The sequence below is a fragment of the Pelobates fuscus genome, chromosome 8 (assembly GCF_036172605.1).
Source record: "Pelobates fuscus isolate aPelFus1 chromosome 8, aPelFus1.pri, whole genome shotgun sequence".
NCBI lineage: Eukaryota > Metazoa > Chordata > Amphibia > Anura > Pelobatidae > Pelobates > Pelobates fuscus.
The window spans coordinates 112707875-112723478 of NC_086324.1; the positions used below are offsets into that span (position 1 = coordinate 112707875).

Sequence of the window (15604 nt, forward strand, 5' to 3'; positions counted from 1 at the left end):
CAGAGAGCTATTGGCTATCATATTGGTACTTAAAGAGTGGAGACATCTAGTGAAAGGATCCAAACACCCCCTGATCATCATAACTGATCATAAAAACCTGGAATATATAGGGGAGGCTAAAAGAATGTCATCCAGACAGGCTAGATGGTCTCGGTTTCTTTCTCGTTTCAATTATATCATCACTTATAGGCCTGGTACTGGGAACATAAAGGTTGATGCATTATCTAGACAGTATGAGACAGAGGAAGAACAGGAGCAAGAGAACACTCCTATTATTCCTCCTGAATGTATTTTGGCTTCCATTGTCCTTTCTTTGTCCACACCTCTTCTTGGTATCATAATCGCGGCTCAACCTCAGGCACCTAGTAATAAACCTTCAGGTCTCCTGTTCGTTCCTGAAACTGAAAGGAGGACTATTCTTGCTATGTTTCATAATAACATTACAGCTGGGCATCCAGGTACACGCAAAACCATTTCAGCTGTAACCAGAAAGTTCTGGTGGCCCTCTCTTAAGGTTGATGTTATCACTCATGCAGTGGCGTATTTTGGATTTGTGCTGCCCTAGGCATGACTAAATTCAGAAATGCTTATTGAAATAAATCAATAATAGATACAGGACTCAGTGGAAAGGCACACAAAAGGAAAAAAGAGAAAATATGAAAAATAAACAGAAAAAATAATAAAAATAAAATAAAAATATAAAAATATATAAAAAAAATAAAATAAAAATAGAGATAATGGTAGAGGATTACTGATATTATGAGTAAAACTATATCAGCTAGTTAGGTTATACCCTCTTAAAGTATCAGGTAAATGCAGTCGACAAGTGGCTGAAATGATATCTATTATAAGTGAATAAGCCACTGAGCTGAAAAACCAATACAAAAAGAAATCTCTCAAAGGGTTAACATAAATATATGTGAGAAAATATAGTGCAAACTTTATCCAATATCTGTTTATCCAATATCCGTTTGTTCGTTTTTATGACTAAATTCAGGCAGCCCCAAAATCTAAATTCCCCCCCCCCCCCCAATTCGTGTCAAGGCCACTGTTTTGACTGACAGACACATGCCCTCATTGATACATGCACTGATATACACAGTCATTGGCACACACATTGTTTACCAAACACTCACTTTCACTGACAGACACTCTCAGATACACATAACATGACAAACACATTGACACACACTCACAGGCACACACATCTGCATTGAAAGACACACACACACTTTCACTCACTCACAGACACACACTGACAGCTACACTCACTCACAGTTATACACACACACACACACTGACAGTGACAGACACATTCACTGACAGACACACACACATACACACATACATTTTCTAATACATTCATCAATTATTAATATATATATTTTTAATTTAAATCCACCCAGCCTCTCTATCCTTGGGAGAGCTGGAGTGGATCCTTTTCCTGACAGCTGCTGTGTGGGCTCCTTGCTGGCTCTGCTGGCTGGGCTAGCTTTGCTGGCTGACGCTTAATGGAGGTGGTGAGGGAACCAAGCTCTTCTTGCTCAGCAACCTCGCACACCGCTTAGTGATGACAGGGCCAGGGTCAGGGCCGGACTGGCCCACCGGGATACCGGGAAATTTCCAGGTGGGCCGCGGCACCTGGGGGCTGCAGAGCTCTTACTCCCTATAGAGAGGGAGCCCTGCAGCCGTTTTTTAAGAATATCGCGGCCCCTGGCCGCATGTGGGTGCCGCCGGGTGGCCAGTCCGGCGGCACACTCTGAGGGTTTATACTTACCTTGCGGCCGGCGGCCCCATCTCCATTGCTGACAGCTATGCTGCTGTCAGTATCAGTGAGTGTGCCGGGCGGCCGCCTAAGCGATGCAGCAGCACACTCGCATAGCTGTCAGCACAGGAGGACTGAGGGAGTGGGCGGAGCTAACTACCAAGCTCCCTCGCGGTTCCCATAATTCCTAGCACAGCCACATCATAGAGTAGGGATTACTCTATGATGTGGCTGTGCTAGGAATTATGGGAACCGCGAGGGAGCTTGGTAGTTAGCTCCGCCCCCTCCCTCAGTCCTCCTGTGACAATGGGCAGACAGCAGGGACACAAACAGAGAAGTAAAAACTCAGGGAAAAGGGGGGACAAAGAGAGGGGTAATGGAGAGACAGGGGAAGGGGAACAAATAGAGGGGTAATGGAGAGACAGGGGGAAGGGGGACAAAGAGAGGGGTAATGGAGAGACAGGGGAAGGGGGACAAAGAGAGGGGTAATGGAGAGACATGGGAAGGGGGACAAAGAGAGGGGTAATGGAGAGACAGGGGAAGGGGGACAAATATAGGGGTAATGGAGAGACAGGGGAAGGGGGGAACAAAGAGAGGGGTAATGGAGAGACATGGGAAGGGGGACAAAGAGAGGGGTAATGGAGAGACAGGGGAAGGGGGACAAAGAGAGGGATAATGGAGAGACACAGGGGAAGGGGGGACAAAGAGAGGGGTAATGGTGAGACATGGGGGAAGGGGGACAAAGAGAGGGGTAATAGAGAGACACAGGGGATGGGGGAAGAGAGGGGTAATGGAGAGACACAGGGATGGGTGGACAAAGAGAGGGGTAATGGAGAGACACAGGGGAATGGGGGACAAAGAGAGGGGTAATAGAGAGACACAGGATATGGGGGGGTCAAAGAGAGGGGTAATAGAGAGACACAGGAGATGGGGGGACAAAGAGTAATAGAGAGACACAGGGGAATGGGGGACACAGAGACAGAGGGGTAATAGAGAGACACCAGGGAAGGGGGTAAAAAGAGACAGAGGGGTAATAGAGAGACACAGGGGATGGAGGGACAAAGAGACAGAGGGGTAATAGAGACAGGGGAAGGGGGCAAAGAGACAGAGGGGTAAGAGAGAGAGACACGGGTGGAGACTGGGAAGAGAGACACAGGGAGGAGAGTGGGAAGACAGACACATGGAGGAGAGTGGGAAGACAGAGACACAGAAGGTTTGTTGGGGGAACAAAGACATACAGAAGGGAAGGGGAACAAAGTAACACAAGATTTGTGGGAGGAAACACTGGGCTGGGGGAAAAGAGACACAGAGTGGCTGGGAGAAGAGAAAGAGGCACACAAATGAGATTTGGAAAGGGAGAAAGAGACAAAGCGGCTGGGGGAAAGAGACATACAGAGGCTGGAGAAGGGTAAAAAGAAACACACAGGGACTGGGATGAAGTAAAAGAAACACAAGGGTCGCTGTAAGAGACAAAAAGGAGACGATACACTAAACAAGGTAAACGTAATAGACGTAATTGATGTGATCCTGACAGTAATACACACACACATATATTTATATTTATATTTATATATATATATATATATATATATATATATATATATGCATGTATATTGATGTGTGTAATATACATGTATGTATATTAATATACATTTATATATGCATAATACACATATAAATGTCATTAATATATACATATTTGTAATGACACGTATTGGCCCAGTCTTGTTGCTAGTTGCATACTCATGCACAATAACATATTCAAAGTGAAGAGCGTACCCATAGGACTTCAAAATGAGCAAGATAAAATTTTTCTTTTCAGTTGTGCAACCGCATACATTCACCATTTCAATCTCAGTACTAAAATGTCCTTAATAGGCTAAATTAGTTGTACAGAAACATTGATTACATGCAAATGAATGTCTGCTTAAAATAAAGGCGCTCTTTTGTTTATTTTGAAGCCCTATATGCGTTCTTTCGCTGGAGTAATAGTTTTCAATTTTAAGTTATTTTTTCACCCTCTATATCAGCACACTATGCTGGCGCGACGCATTATTGGGCTGGTATAGAATTTTTTTCCAGGGCTGCTTTTAGTTCCCAGTCCGGCCCTGGCCAGGGTGACATCATATTCCGGCTACCGGCATCAAAGAAGGGAGTGAGAGAGAGCAAAAAGAGCGAAGGACAGTGCTAGAATATTAGTAGTTTAACACCTCTGGGGAGTTGTGTGGTTAAGTGGACAGCCCCAGAACACGAGGCAAATAAGGCATTTGCCTGGGAATTCACAGCAAGACCTTGCTCAGAATTTTATTAAGGAACTAGTAAGGTTACATGGGATTCCTCAAAACATTGCTTCTGTCAGAGGTTCTCAGTTCATTTCTCGATTCTGTCTTTTTCTTCATCTTATTATCCACAAACTAATGGGGCTGCTGAAAGGGCAAATCAGTCTCTGGAAATATTTCTACGTTGTTTCGTTAAAGCTTCCCACGATAATTGGGTTGACCTCTTTCCCTGGGCGGAATTGCTACGCATTACTCTTACAAACTTAGTCCTTATGTTTTATATGGTCTCTGCCCTACTAGATTACATTCTGTGTTCTCTGATACAGATATCTCCACTCTGATGAGCATCTAACCTCTATGAGGAAAACATGGGAACTAGTTAATTCTTCCTTAGCCGGTGCTGTGTCCTGTTTTAAGCAGCATGCTGATAAGAGACGTAGTGCTGCACCTTCTTATCAAGTAGGGGGACAAGGCTTGGCTGTCCACTAGACACATTAGACTCAGGGTACCCTCTATAAAGTTTGTTTCTGGATACATTGGCCCTTTCCGTGTTTCACGTAGGATCAATTCGGTGTCTTATGTCCTTGACCACCTCGGCCTGTGGATATCGGCAAGGGTGAGCAACATATCTGCGCTACAGACTCCCAACTCAGGTAAGACCCTGACAACATTAGCACCGGTAATGTTGTTAAAACAGGAGCGGTTCTTTTTTTCTCACTCGGAGATCCGCAGTGTATATTTATATCTTTAATAATAAGCTCTTTCTTCATTGTGAAGTGTGACAGCTTTTGTAGCTTGCCATTATCTATACGTAAATCCGGGACTTCAGCATACTGTACCCCTGAACGGGCTGCATGTTATATAAACTCCCAGCAGTTAGCTACCGTTGCATTTAGAAGTGATTTTTGCTACAATAATTTCGATATTAGTGTCTTGAAACTACCAGTTCGGATCTGTCACATAGTTACCTTGGGAAATAGCTGTGACAGACTATACCAAGAGAACTATATCAAAAGTCAGTATATATAATTCCACGGAGAACAAGGTTATCAATTATTGGACAGTTTATGGGAACATAAACTGTTAGCAATTTAGGTAATTTGCCGAAACCGTTCATTTAGCTACAAATTTAGCAGACCGGCATCAGAGTCATAAATCTTTGAATGTGGCTTCTCGTCAAAAGTATTTTCTTGCATTAGAACAGGTGCTTCATACACCAATTATCTAGATAGCGTGGTCAAAAATAAACTATAACATTTTAGCCCCCTTTTTTCAGTGGTTCATTTTTGTCCACTTAGATTACATTTAAGAACCTCTATTATAAATTGTATTCCAGTCCTCACCTGTCAGTATTAAACTGCAGATCCTACTGTAAACAAAAATTGGTATAGGACAATTTCTGGACAGTACAATTTATATAATTTTGATTTTATTTATTTTTCTTTCTTATTGTATTTGTGTGTCAGTATGTTCAATTGATATATTTCTAGCCCTTATATTGAAGGGTTTTTAATTACTAGATTAAAAGTTATGTTTTATTTTATATATTTCTTTATCCAGCATAATACCCAAGTTATTCCATGGTTTTTAAAACTATTTAGTACTGTTACCTCCAACTCTCTTTTCCCTTATTCGACTTTATACATGGGTTATCCCCCACATGGAGGTGCCAGTCATTAAAAGCTCCATCTTTTCTCTTTTCTTTCTTTGTCTAATTGAAGCATTTTCAAGTATTTTTCTGCCCAATGCAGCAGTTTCTGCTTGTGTATTGGTATTTTAGCAGCTGCTCTCTTGATCCAATGCACGGATCTGGCAGAAATCTTCCTCATTGTGCCTTTATCTGCACAAACCCGTCTGTGCTCTGAATCAGCCACAAATCTCTTGATAGTGTGATGATCACGGTTACGTTTTCATGAAATATCTAATGTTGTCATACCTTGTCCAAGGCATTGAACTATTTCACTCTTTTCGGCAGCAGAGAGATCCTTTTTCTTCCCCATATTGCAAGAAAATGGTGCTCTGCTTAATAATGTGGAACACCCTCCTATCAGTGGTGTATCCTGGTTTTGTGCTGCCCTAGGCAGGACAAAACTCAGGCACCCCCCTCCCGCCCGCGCCACCCCCATCCAACCCTTCCCACCGCCCGCACCACCCCCACCCTTCCCCTGCCCCACCTTCTAAATACACACACACACACACACATTCACTTACAGATACGCATACACTAGTTAACAGAAACACACACACACTTACAGACACACTCTCTAACAGACACACACTAACAGACATACATACACACACACACTAACAGACATACATACACACACACTAACAGACATACATACACACACACTAACAGACATACACAGACACACTAACAGGCATACACAGACACTAACAGACATTCACACACACACACTAACAGACATACACAGACACACTAACAGACATTCACACACACACTAACAGACATTCACACACACACTAACAGACATTCACACACACACTAACAGACATTCACACACACACACTAACAGACATTCACACACACACACACTAACAGACATTCACACACACACACTAACAGACATTCACACACACACACACACACACACTAACAGACATTCACACACACACACACACACACACTAACAGACATTCACACACACACACACACACACACACACACTAACAGACATTCACACACACACTAACAGACATTCACACACACACTAACAGACATTCACACACACTAACAGACATACACACGCACTGACATACACACACACTAACAGACATACACAGACACACTAACAGACAGACAGACACACACACACACTAACAGACATTCACACACACACTAACAGACATTCACACACACTAACAGACATTCACAGACACACACTAACAGACAGACACACACTAACAGACAGACACACACTAACAGACAGACACACACACACACTAACAGACATACACACACACACACACACTAACAGACATACACACACTAACACACACACAGACTCACTCACTCACTCACATATTTAACACTTTTTTTTAATTTACCCCCCTCCCCCAGCCTCCTTACCTTTGGGAATGCTGGGGGGGTTCCTATTTCTCCCTGGTGGTCCAGTGGCTGCTGGGCGGCGCTGGCGGGCGGGCGGCCGGCGAGGGAGCACTTCCTCTGAGCTGTCTGCTCAGCTCCCTCGCGCGCCGCAGAGTGAGGCTGGCCGGAATATGACGTCATATTCCGGCTCCCAGCCTCACTGTGCGGCGCGCGAGGGAGCTGAGCAGACAGCTCAGAGGAAGTGCTCCCTCGCCGGCCGCCCGCCAGCACCGCCCAGCAGACCGCCCGCCCGCCCAGACGGCATGTCAGTTAGCCACAAGGCTCTGAATCAGCCACAAATCTCTTGATAGTGTGATGATCACGGTTAAGTTTTCATGAAATATCTAATGTTGTCATACCTTGTCCAAGGCATTGAACTATTTTACGCTTTTCGGCAGCAGAGAGATCCTTTTTCTTCCCCATATTGCATGAAAATGGTGCTCTGCTTAATAATGTGGAACACCCTCCTATCAGTGGTGTATCCTGGTTTTGTGCTGCCCTAGGCAGGACAAAACTCAGGCGCCCCCCTCCCGCCCGCGCCACCCCCATCCAACCCTTCCCCCCGCCCGCACCACCCCCACCCTTCCCCTGCCCCACCTTCTAAATACACACACACACACACATTCACTTACAGATACGCATACACTAGCTAACAGAAACACACACACACTTACAGACACACTCTCTAACAGACACACACTAACAGACATACATACACACACACACTAACAGACATACATACACACACACACTAACAGACATACATACACACACACACACACACACTAACAGACATACATACACACACACACTAACAGACATACATACACACACACACAAACACACACTAACAGACATACACAGACACACTAACAAACATACACACAGACACACAGACACACTAACAGGCATACACAGACCCACTAACAGACATTCACACACACACACTAACAGACATACACAGACACACTAACAGACATACACACACACATTAACAGACATTCACACACACACACACATTAACAGACATTCACACACACACACTAACAGACATTCACACACACACACTAACAGACATTCACACACACACACTAACAGACATTCACACACACACTAACAGACATTCACACACGCACTAACAGACATACACACGCACTAACAGATATACACACACACACTAACAGATATACACACACACACTAACAGACATACACAGACACACTAACAGACAGACACACACACACACTAACAGACATACAGACACACTAACAGACATTCACACACACACACACACACACACATTAACAGACATTCACACACATGCACACACTAACAGACATTCACACACACACACACACTAACAGACATTCACACACACACACTAACAGACATTCACACACACACACACACACTAACAGACATTCACACACACACACACACTAACAGACATTCACACACACACTAACAGACAGACACACACTAACAGACAGACACACACACTAACAGACAGACACACACACTAACAGACAGACACACACACACACACTAACAGACATACACACACTAACACACACACACAGACTCACTCACTCACTCACATATTTAACACTTTTTTTTTTAATTTACCCCCCCCCCCCAGCCTCCTTACCTTTGAGAATGCTGGGGGGGTTCCTATTTCTCCCTGGTGGTCCAGTGGCTGCTGGGCGGCGCTGGCGGGCGGGCGGCCGGCGAGGGAGCACTTCCTCTGAGCTGTCTGCTCAGCTCCCTCGCGCGCCGCAGAGTGAGGCTGGCCGGAATATGACGTCATATTCCGGCTCCCAGCCTCACTGTGCGGCGCGCTAGGGAGCTGAGCAGACAGCTCAGAGGAAGTGCTCCCTCGCCGGCCGCCCGCCAGCACCGCCAAGCAGACCGCCCGCCCACCCAGACGGCATGTCAGTTAGCCGCAAGGCTAACAAGGCATTTGCTCTGGGCGTTTGGGGGCGGCTTTTTTGCCGCCCCCTGGAAAATGCCGCCCAAGGCAAATGCCTTGTTTGCCTCGCGGCTAATACGCCCCTGCCTCCTATAGTAGTTTTTCCTTAAATTGGGCTAACCTGGCAATCTATCACAGGTGTCCGAGATTGTTTTCAGTGATCAAAAGAGCCCTGAGACACAATGCCATTCATGAGTTAAACTGAAAAACAAAATATTTAATCTTTGTGACACTTAAATAGACTTTGCATAATAATTTGGAACAGGGTGTATTTTACCTAGACTAGTTACATTTTGACAGAGCTCCGCGGCAATAACGGCCAATTAGCCTGATTCCACACAACAAACAACTGATAACAAGCTTTCAAGGCTACTCACATACGGACTGCACCCCCGAGTTGCAATGGCGAGTAAAAACGCTCGCAAATCGAAAAGCAAAACGCCTTCGCTGCAGATTGCGGCCTTCTCGCCGCCAAGCATGCACGCTCAAGATGGCGCCGGAAGACCGCGCTCGCCTGCTTCAGAATCAGGACGCAGTGAGTCCGGCCGGAGCGATATCACATCGATATCACGGACCACCGCGCTGCCAGCTGGAGAAACAAGCGTCCCTAAACTGATTGAGGATCTGAAAACAACTATCAGGTCAGATTTTCACAAATTGGCAGCAGACATCAGGAGGGATGTTCAGGCTATAGGGGAACGAACAGCCCACCTAGAGGATAAGACAGAGGAGATTATAGAGGCACATAATAATTTAGCTGATGCCCATGACAAATTCTCCACTAAATTGCAAGCGCTAGATACAAAAATTACAAAAATTACAGATATGGAGGATAGAGGAGATTAGGGCACAAGATTTAAAACCATATTTAACGCAATTATTTCAAGCCCTATTACCAGATGCCTCACCTCCAGAATTGGAGCTAGACAGAGCTCACAGGCTCATGAAACCGCGAAATATGCCTGCGGCAGTACCCAGGGATGCTATAGTCCGGGTCCACTTCTTTGCCACTAAGGAACGGCTGATGCAGGCGGCCAGAGATCCTGCACACTTGACAGGAAAATTTGCGGGCCTTCAGCTTTTTGCTGATCTCTCTCCAGCTACGCTAGCGAAAAGAAGATCATTTGGCACCATTACTAAAGCACTCAGAGAGGCGCAAATACCTTACAAATGGGGGTTTCCTACCCGCCTCATCATTCACAAGAACGGCTCAGACAAGACAGCTGCAACGCCAGAAGAGGGAAGTAAGTTACTGTCTCAATGGAACATACCACTCCAGGCAGAAGTCACCCCAGATAAGGAGACGGAGCCGATAGCTACTAGGATCACGGGAGACTGGCAAAAGGTAGCCTCCGCTAAGTGAACAATCACCATGGGATGGTCGCATGCCACTGTGGCGCTTCTCCAGGAACCACGGTAACCAATACTGTAACGCAAACATGCATATTTTCTATTCTAATGGCTGAACTACAAAAACAAAAAACAAAAAAAAAAAAACAGTTTTCTTTCAACACAAAAAAAAAAAGAACAGTTTTCCAATGCACAACACTCCCACACATATCATACAATCCCTCCCTTCTGCCTGGGAGATAACCGAGTCAGATACTGTATTAACCCAATCATCTCCAGCAGAAAAAAAAACACATTTCTATAAAGTCCCAAAAGTACCCCAACACATATAATATCCCCACAAATGTTACATCCCCTGATAGCCCTTATCTTGGTGACCAACATGTCCAAAAGTCACCCAGATCAGTTCAGGTGTTCAGGAATTTTATGGAAGTAATTTATTTGACCAACCGCAGGCATGGTCCCATGCACAAAACAGTTCCAGAGAATCAGGGCTTGCGGTCGGTCTAGTTTGGTAGTTTGAAAACGAACAAACTACTGAACAGAGTCAATAATCTTACCCTGGAGCTTGTTCCCTTAATCCAGAAGAATGATCCCACTGAACAGGGCTCTTATAACTTGTATAGAACCAAACGCAGGTGATGATGGAAGTCCAGCGGTGTTCGGGAGTTTCTGTATCTGATTTTAGTTCCATGAGATTCATGCCCAAACATAGCTGCCTGCATTCATGCGAACAAGATGGCCGCCACCACGTGGTTGTCCATAGGAATTGCGGCAATTCAGACGAACAATTAGAACACTGCGGTGAGAAACATCCCAAGTTGTTAATAGGTGTTAACAAGCTCCAGGGTGGTCTCTGGTTTGTGCAGTTGTTCGGTAAACGAACCACACAGTCCCAATTGCATGAACAGAGCCTGTTTAAAGTATTTTAGCCAGGTCTATTGCAGGGCCATAGCCACAGGGAAGGAGGCTGGCAAACAGGCTCCTCCAAAAGCCAGTGGCGAGGCTACTTTTGCCAAAGATACACAATACAGGCATTATGAGTACACCGTTATGCCATTTGGTTTGTGTAATGCCCCAGCTGTTTTTCAGGACTTCATAAATTATGTTTTAAGGGATTATTTACATGAATTTGTTATAGTGTATCTGCATAGTATACTCATCTATTCTAAAGACCTTGAAAGTCGTCATAACCATGTGACACTTTTTCTTTCAAGATTGCTCAAAACTTATCATATTGTAAGATGGAGAAGTGCCTTTTTGGTTCTTTAAGGGGTTCTCATCATTAACAGCCCCCATTACCTCCATGACTAAAAAAAGAGGAACCCAACAAGTTTGGGCTCCTGAAGCTCTTGCTGCATTTGAAACACTTAAAACTCCTATTTTGGCACATCCTGACCCTTCTTTGCCATTTTTGTTGGAAGTAGATGCTTCCGAGTGTAGGGACAGTTCTCTCCCGAAGATCAGCAGCTGATTAACCCCTTCATCCTTGGTTATTTTTCTAAGAAATTAACTGACACCGACAAACGATATGACATTGGGGACAGGGAGTTGTTGGCTATAATCATGGCCCTGAAAGAATGGAGACATGAATTAGAGGGTGTAACGGATCACCTGGCACCCCGACTTGGTACCTCCGTTAATGGATGCTCCTAGTGCTTCCTGAGGACTCCAAGCACTCTGGCAGACACCACAATCACCGAATCCGAGAAACCTTTTAAATTCTCCCAAGCATATGAATGCTGTAGACCATTGAATAGGAACCATACGAATAGGCTTGTACTCCTAGCAGTCAACTGGAACAGCACTCAATAAATCCTTCCCCCCAATAATGAGACGACACATCACTTTGAGGGTAAAACAGGAACTCTGGACTGGCTCATCCAGCCTGGCTTTTATTTCCAACTCACACATACAGGCCACACCCAGGGGGAGGCATAAAAGAACCAATGACATAGATGTTACCTCCCACACATCCCCTCCCCTTAGTGTGACACATAATCCCATTATGCATACAGTGTAACATATACTTTTACACAACTTTCATAACTTTAAAACCATACATCACATTCACATAAAAATACATATCCACAATCAATCCATTCAGGGGAACAACATATTAAAAAATGGCATGAATCCGACCAGGGGTTAAAAAGTTACTAAAAGTATCTTTTGTTCCTTTCTGGCTGGCAGAAAAACATCCCCACAATGCACCCTGGTTTCCTCCCTTCTGCCCTGGAGTTAATTGGAGAAGTAATCCAATTACCCAGGACTAAAGGCAGACTCCATTAACCACATGGTTGCAAAACAACATAAAACACTTTAAAATACATAAAGTCACATCTACACATAACACACAGACATTTCACCTATCCCCAGATAGCTGGGATCTGCACGCACAAAACTACCGAATAGCGCGCAGATCCTACTCACACAGTACAATTGCCATGGAGCTAAAGTCTTTCCCATAGTCTTTCATTATATGAATAGGCTCCATGGTATGGCTATCTGGGGTATCACATTCCCATAAAGTCTGGTCCATAGTCCAAAGGCAAGAGGCGGGCAATCAGCCCCCTCCAAGGACACGTGGCGAGGTCGGTTTCGCCACAGAGGGATCCTCCATTCCTGTAAAAATCCTCATAGACCATAAGAACTTGTCCTATTTTGGAGAAGCGAATAGGCTATCAGATAGGCACGCACATTGGTCTCTGTTCATGTCTCATTTTAATTACATTGTGACGTACAGACCTGGTTCTAAAAATATGAAGGCTGACACTTTATCACTTTATCACCAATTCGAAGGCCAGGCTAGTCCTGAGCCCCAATTACAGTCGATTGTCTGAATGCTTAGTGGCCACTACTAAAGTACAGATTACATCAGCACCGATAGAGTTATTATAAAACCAAAAGGATCACGCTCCAGAGGATATACCTCCTAATAAGTTGTACATCCTTACAGAACATGCATGAGTCTATGATAGCGGGTCATTCAGGTATCCACAAAACCAAAGCTCTTCTATCCAAGAATGGCATGGAATGGCGTACAGCAGATCCTCACGTAGAGAGCTGTAATGCACAAAAACTATGCTGATCGGCGGCGATCTGCAGCCCCTGTGTACGTGGAGGGTGACGGTTAAGCCCACATGGTGCAGGATTCAGGGCAGACTCCTCTTCCAACAGCATGCCCCATGCCGGCCGCTGGAGTCACGCCCCTTTTTATGACGCAGCACATGCGCGCGGACGTCATTACGTAATAGACGCGGTCCCACATCATCAATACTGGCCCAGAACATTTTGGGGGCGTGGTCTTAGAGCAAAAGGCCTTTTGCCTTGTTCCTTGCCCTATAGTGGTTTCTTGGTCCATTCCCCTTAGTGCTCTTTGAGTCTCCTTGCATATTTACGGTTTTTGTGTACTGACCCGGCTTGGCTTTTGACGTTCCTGTTTTCTGGCTCCCTGACTCGACTTGTATTTTGACCTCCTGATTTCTGGTATCCTGACCCGGCTATTCTTGTATCGTTCTCCTGATCACTGGTATTCTGATTTTTGGCTATCTTCTGACTACTCTTTTTCAACTACGTACTGACCATTCTAAGGTTCAGTAATTGTGCTTGGGTTTTGCTTGGGTTTTCTGTGGGTTATTGCGCGACCGTGTTAGCATGTATGTGCTGACGTCATCCCCACCCTGGTAATTTATTTCATGCCAACAAGTCTCCGTTATACCAATAATGTCCAACTGTTCTCATCATATGCCGAATAGTCTAGATTCCCCATTTTGTTACTAAGGTTTATACATTAACAAGAAAGCATTTAAGATTATATGTCTTTCTTAGTTTATCTAAGAAATGTCTAGCAGGTAGCTCCTTACAATCTGTATAATCTTACCATTCTCTCCATGTATATACTTCTGGACTTCTCCTTTCTGTTCTATCTTGCAAACCTTTGTTTTCCTAGTTTAAAGCTGTAGCGTGACCTGGTTAACCCGGCTGGTTATTCCCTTTATTAATAATAGGTCAGACCCATTTTCCCCTGTAACTGGATGACACGCAGTTCCAGGGTACCATCTTTATTTGGGCACACAGCTTTTTATGCACAGACCCCCGCAAGGGGTCTCCATCCAACACAACACAATCCAAGGCAGGAGGGGGCTGGGCTGCAGATAACCATCTCCCGCTCTGGGAGATACCAACAGCTCACAGGAATGACACAGGGATGCCCCAGGATGGTAAGGGGTTACAGGGCTGAAACTTATATTGATAAATAGACCCGGGTCCCATCTGGGATCCCTGCAAAAAGCGGGGTGATCGGATGTACAGAGCCCAAGATATCAGACTTCAAAGTCTGGGGCTCGAGGCTCTGTACATACCCGAAAGTAGTTCCATGGAGTTGCTTGGTTTAGTTCGGCTAATTAAAACTTCATGTCTAAACCAAGCAACAGCCAATCAGCTGAAAGGGTGCAAACCAAATCACACCAATCAGTGTTCAAGAGAGGAAGGAGTTTCACCCTAATCAGAGGAAAAAGCGCAAAACTTGGTTGCGCCAATCAGTGTTCGAGGAAGAGAGGGGTTTTGTGGCCCAATCAGAAGAAAGAGCGCGACACCTGATTGCACCAATCTGCCGAAAGGCGCAAAACCTATTCTCGCCTATCAGCGTCAAGGGACAAGAGGGCCCTTGCCGCCCAATGAGATGAAAAGGCACAAAACCCTGTTTGAATAGTCACTCCTGCTCTGATGGGTCACCGACTTCCCGCAGTGACCAAATCGTGCTTACTTGTGCCGACCAACCAGGAGAATGGCGCAAACCCAGTTTGAATGGATACTCCTTCTCCCATTGGTCAGCACGGACTTCCACACAGCCAGCGGGACCCTGCAGCTGTAAGACCGACTCACAGCTCGAGAGATTCCCTGCTGGCGCTTGTCCCTCTCTCCAGTAGTTACCCCCACGCAGGTATCCACAAGAGAGATCGTACTCCTGGGCAGCCACGAGCCTAGCCTCATAGCTGCCAGGTAGGGGAGGTAAAAGTGATTATAGCTCCGTTGTGTGATCGGGTGATCACCGACACGGGAATCGAAGACAGTGCGCACAGGCCGGTTCGGGAGACGAATGCTCCCCCTGGTGGGCGTTCGGTGATACG

The 15604-nt window shown here is 45.2% G+C and overlaps 1 protein-coding gene across 1 annotated transcript in view; it reads right to left on the bottom strand.

Moving 5' to 3' along the window:
* The window catches only part of METTL22 (methyltransferase 22, Kin17 lysine), a 388543-nt gene that overhangs the window by 242007 nt on the left and 130932 nt on the right, over positions 1-15604 (bottom strand). The window lies entirely within an intron of this gene.